Source organism: Triticum urartu, chromosome 2A (genome assembly GCF_056163025.1).
Source record: "Triticum urartu cultivar PI428250 chromosome 2A, HENAU_Tu73, whole genome shotgun sequence".
Taxonomy (NCBI): domain Eukaryota; kingdom Viridiplantae; phylum Streptophyta; class Magnoliopsida; order Poales; family Poaceae; genus Triticum; species Triticum urartu.
Genome location: NC_141874.1, coordinates 326,458,387 through 326,463,614, shown reverse-complemented (window position 1 = coordinate 326,463,614; position 5,228 = coordinate 326,458,387).

Below are 5,228 nucleotides of genomic sequence, written 5' to 3'. Positions count from 1 at the left end.
GTTGAGAAACGTGGAAGACATCGTGAACTCTGGACAGATGCGAAGGTAGTTCCAATTGGTAGGCAACTTCTCCTTGTTTGGCAAGAATGCGAAAGGGTCCAATGTAACGAGGAGCCAATTTGCCTTTGATACCGAAACGATGGGTTCCCTTTAACGGAGTAACCCGAAGGTAAGCCTTCTCGTCGACTTCATAAGTCATAGGCTTATGTTTACGATCATATTGACTCTTTTGACGAGATTGAGCTGTTTTCAATTTCTCACGAATAACGCGAACCTGCTCTTCTGGTTCCTGAATCATATCCGGGCCAAAGAGTTGTCTTTCCCCGGTTTCTGACCATTTAAGAGGCGTTCGACATTTTCGTCCATAGAGAACTTCGAAAGGAGCCTTGCCCAAGCTAGTTTGATAACTATTGTTATAAGCAAACTCCGCGAATGGAAGGCATTTCTCCCAACTCATTCCGAACGAGATGACAGAAGCTCGGAGCATATCTTCCAGAATTTGATTGACTCGCTCCACTTGACCACTTGATTGAGGATGGAAGGCGGTACTAAAATAGAGACGAGTTCCCATAGCATTTTGGAAACTTTCCCAAAATCGAGAGGTGAAAAGACTCCCATGGTCTGAGTTAATTTCCAATGGAACACCATGAAGAGACACTATTCAGGAGATGTATAAATCGGCTAGCTGGCTAGCGGTGATACTCTCACGAACAGGTAGAAAGTGGGCTACTTTGGAAAGTCGGTCGATCACGACGAAGATGGCATTATTCCCTCTCTTGGTCCTGGGAAACCCAGTGATGAAATCATACTGGTTTTATCCCATTTCCATTCGGGAATAGCCAAAGGTTGAAGGGTGCCAGCAGGCCGTTGATGCTCTGCTTTAACACGACGACAAATGTCGCAATTAGCAATGTATTGAGCGATTTCTCTCTTCATCCTAGTCCACCAAAACCTCTGGTGTAAGTCTTGATACATTTTAGTACTACCGGGATGAATGGTGAGAGGGGATTCATGAGCTTCCTTAAGGATCAGCCGCCTCAGGTTTCGTGCCTTTGGAACCACTAGGCGATTTCCAAAGTATACGACACCTTGATCATCAATGGAGAAACAATTCGCGACTCCTTTCTTAATGTTTCTCTTAATACCGGAGATTCCCGGATCTACCTTCTGTGCCTTGATGATCTGATCCGTAAGGGTAGGTTTCGCCACCAGGGTAGATAGGAATCCTCGAGGAACAATGTGAAGATTAAGCTTACGAAATTCCTCATGGAGAAGTGGTTGACTTTGTTGTAACATCAGGTTGTTACAATAGGACTTACGGCTTAGCGCATCAGCCATGACATTGGCTTTGCCCGGGGTGTAAGTTATTCCTAAGTCGTAATCCGAGATCAACTCGACCCAACGTCTTTGCCTGAGATTCAAATCTGGTTGGGTAAAGATATATTTCAAACTTTGGTGATCGGTGAAGATCTCGCAACGATTACCGAGAAGGTAATGTCGCCAAGTTTTAAGTGCATGGACTACAGCTACAAGCTCAAGATCATGTGTGGGATAATTTTCCTCATGTGGATGTAATTGCCGTGAAGCATAAGCAATTACCTGATGATCTTGCATGAGTATGCAACCTAGTCCTTGTCGCGAGGCGTCGCAATAGATAATAAAGTCCTTGGAGAAATCTGGTGGTACCAGTACGGGAGCAGATGTCAGGCGTCTTTTCCGTTCCTGAAAGCTGAACTCGCACTGTGGAGTCCACTCGAACTTTTTATCTTTCTTGAGGAGTTCAGTTAGAGGTTTAGCAACCTTGGAGAAATTCTCGATGAAGCGGCGGCAATAGCTTGCTAAGCCCAGGAAGCTCCGAACTTGCTTGACCGTCTCAGGTGGAGTCCAATCAAGGACGGCTTGAACTCGCTCGGGATTGACAGCAATACCCTTGCCAGAGATTACATGGCCTAGATAGGTCACTTCTGGCAACCAAAATTCACACTTGGAGAATTTGGCATAAAGGCGATGCTCTCGAAGTTTCATCAATACCAGCCTTAGATGTTCGGCATGTTCCTCGTTGTTCTTGGAGTAGATGAGTATGTCATCGAGGTATACTACGACGAATTTATCCAAATACTCCATGAAGACCGAGTTCATTAACCGAGAGAAGGTAGCTGGGGCATTGGTTAAACCGAAGGACATAACGGTGTACTCGTATTGGCCATAACGAGTAACAAAGGCCATTTTGGGAATGTCCCCGTTTCTGATTTTGATTTGATGGTAGCCCAACCTCAAATCCATCTTGGAAAAGACTGAGGATCCAGCGAGCTGATCATACAGATCGTTGATCCTGAGAAGCGGGTATTTGTTCTTGATGGTGACCAAATTGACAGGTCGGTAATCCACAACCATTCGATCCGTTCCGTCCTTCTTCTTGACGAAGAGGACGGGGCAAGCCCAAGGAGAGGAACTAGGATGGATGAAACCCTTTTTCAAGGACTCATCGAGTTGGTTCTTAAGCTCGGCTAGTTCTAAGGGTGCCATCTTGTAGGGTCTTCTAGAAATTGGAATGGTTCCTGGAACAAGGTCTATCACAAACTCGACATCCCTGTCAGGTGGAACACCTGGCAGTTCTTCTGGAAAGACATCCGGAAAGTCTTGGACTACCGGAACATCTTCAAGGTCTGGAAGGGGGTTGGCATTTAAGGAGTAAAGCTGGCGCTTGGCCACTCGAGTTAAGACATTGACTTTCTTGCCCGATGGGTGAGTAAGTTGAACGGTTCTAGTGGCACAATCAATTTTAGCATAATGAGCTGACATCCAGTCCATACCCAAAATGATGTTTATGTCCGAGGACTTGAGAGCTATTAAGGATGCAAGGAAGACAAGTCTATCGACAAGAATATCGTTCCCATGGCTTACTCTAGAAGTTTTCCATTTCGAACCCGGAGTTTGAATTACCATAGAAGTGGGCATGTCACAGAATGTCGTGTTATGCAATCGAGCATAGTTCTCGGATATGAATGAATGAGATGCTCCAGTATCGAAAAGAACAGATGCCGGATGGCAGTTAACAAGGAGTGTACCAAGGATGACGTTGGGATCCTCATGAGCCTCCTCGGCTGAAACATAGTTGACATGGCCACGGGTAGTAGTGACCGGCTTGGCGTAGAATGTCTTTCCCGCGGGCTTACCACGGCCAACAGACTTTCCAGTTTGATTGGGGTTGTTGTTCTGGGGACACTCTCGGCTATAGTGACCCGGCTCTCCACACTTGAAACAAGTCACCACATTGGGACGTGGAGCAGAGTTAGCAGCGGGGCCACCATAGGGCTTGGGCGGTGCAAATTGCTGGTTGGGACGAGGCGCCTCAAAGGATGGCCTCGGGATGAACCTGGGTGGCAGTGCCGTGCTTGGGATCCACACCCGGCGCTTCTGAGCTCCAGAGCTGGATGAAGAGCCAAAATAATGGGAGTGCTTGCGTGAAGCATCATAATCAGTCTGGCCTGTCTCAGCACTGATGGCTTTATTGACCAACTTCTAAAAGGAGGTGCACTCGTGCAGACGAAGATCGCGGCGAAGCTCGGGGCTAAGTCCCTTCCGGAACCTTGCCTGCTTCTTAGCGTCAGTAGATACCTCTTCAGGGGCATAGCGTGCCAGATTCCCAAATTCACGACTATATGCATCCACAGTCAGTCTTCCTTGGGTGAAATTGCAGAACTCCTCCCTCTTGCGATCCATGAGACCTTCCGAAATGTGATGCTCACGGAAAGCCTCACTGAATTCAGCCCAAGTAGTGATTTGGCCGACCGGGCGCATAGCTTCAAAATTTTCCCACCAAAGGCTAGCAGGGCCTTCGAGATGGTAGGCAGCGTAAGTAACCTTGTCGGCTTCGGCTACGTTGGCAGAACGTAGCTTGTGGGTGATGTTGCGAAGCCAGTCATCCGCGTCGAGGGGCTCGACGGAATGGTTAAACTTTGGTGGGTACAGCTTGATAAAGTCATTGATTGACACCAAGTCATTTCGCGGGTGGCGTGCAGTGTTCTTCTCAATCCGCTCCAGCAGGCGGTTAGTCTCACGCTTGTTTCTTTCCGCCTCCAGCATCACTTCGGCCAGAGAAGGCGGGTGAGGCAGATTTTCACCCCTAGCTGCACTGGCTTCCCCCTGCTCCGGGGCAGCAGGGTTGCTGCGGGTGTTCACCATCCTAGGAGAAAACAAGACAACGGTTTAGATAAGGATGGCTCAACTTAGCAAGGAAGTGCAGAATGTAATGGATAACATGGAATGCAGAGATGTTCATCCGTATGTCATGGTAATATAAAACTGCCATATATATACCAACGGTCATACACATCATACATAGTTTAGTACAAGCCCAGGCTACAGTACAACTATGATGAAAGACGTTACATCTCATCGGAGGCATTCCTAGCTCCTATACATAATTTGTCTACACCTCCGGAATTGATTACACACCAAGTCATATTCCACAAGTCACGCAGGACAGTGAAGATACAACTATTACAATACTAGTGATACTACTACTAACTCAGACAGCTCTGTAGTAGTCCTCATAGAAGTCACCTCCATAGCCTGGAAGTTCAACGTGATCATCCGGGAACAGACGGTCCTGAGGAGCCTGTGGACCATAGGGGCTAGGATGAGGTCTTGGACCAACAAATGGTGGCCTGCGAGGACCACGGGGTGGGGTGATGCCCCCCACATCAAGCCAATCCACCATGTCTGGCAGAGCAGATCTCACAGGATACAGATCCCTTGTATCCATACATCCAGCTTGCACCGCAGGTGCAAACCGAGTCAATGTGGCCCAATGATCAGCACGGGTATTGAAAAGCTCCAACCTCAAGGCCCGATTCTCTCGGTCCTTATCTTCGAGCATCTCGGCAGTGGTATGAGTTAATGAGTCCTCCTAAGTGGAGTCAGCATAGATAGCCTGAAGATACCCTTGCGCTCCCGGAAGTGAAGCTGGCATGTAACGGAAGTCGGTGTTCCGAAGCAGGCCAGTCCGGACTCGCATGATGGTCATCATGGAATAGGCAGCATCCTACACAGCCATCTCAACAATGACCCCGAGTCCATAGGAACAGTGAAGGGGCTCGGTAGATCCAGGATAATAAGGAAATATCCTGACGGTGCAGAAATATTGGCTTTGATTAAAGTCGCGGAACTGCTCTTCGACAGTGTATTCGGGATACCAACGGTAACCTGTCTCGATCATTACCCGG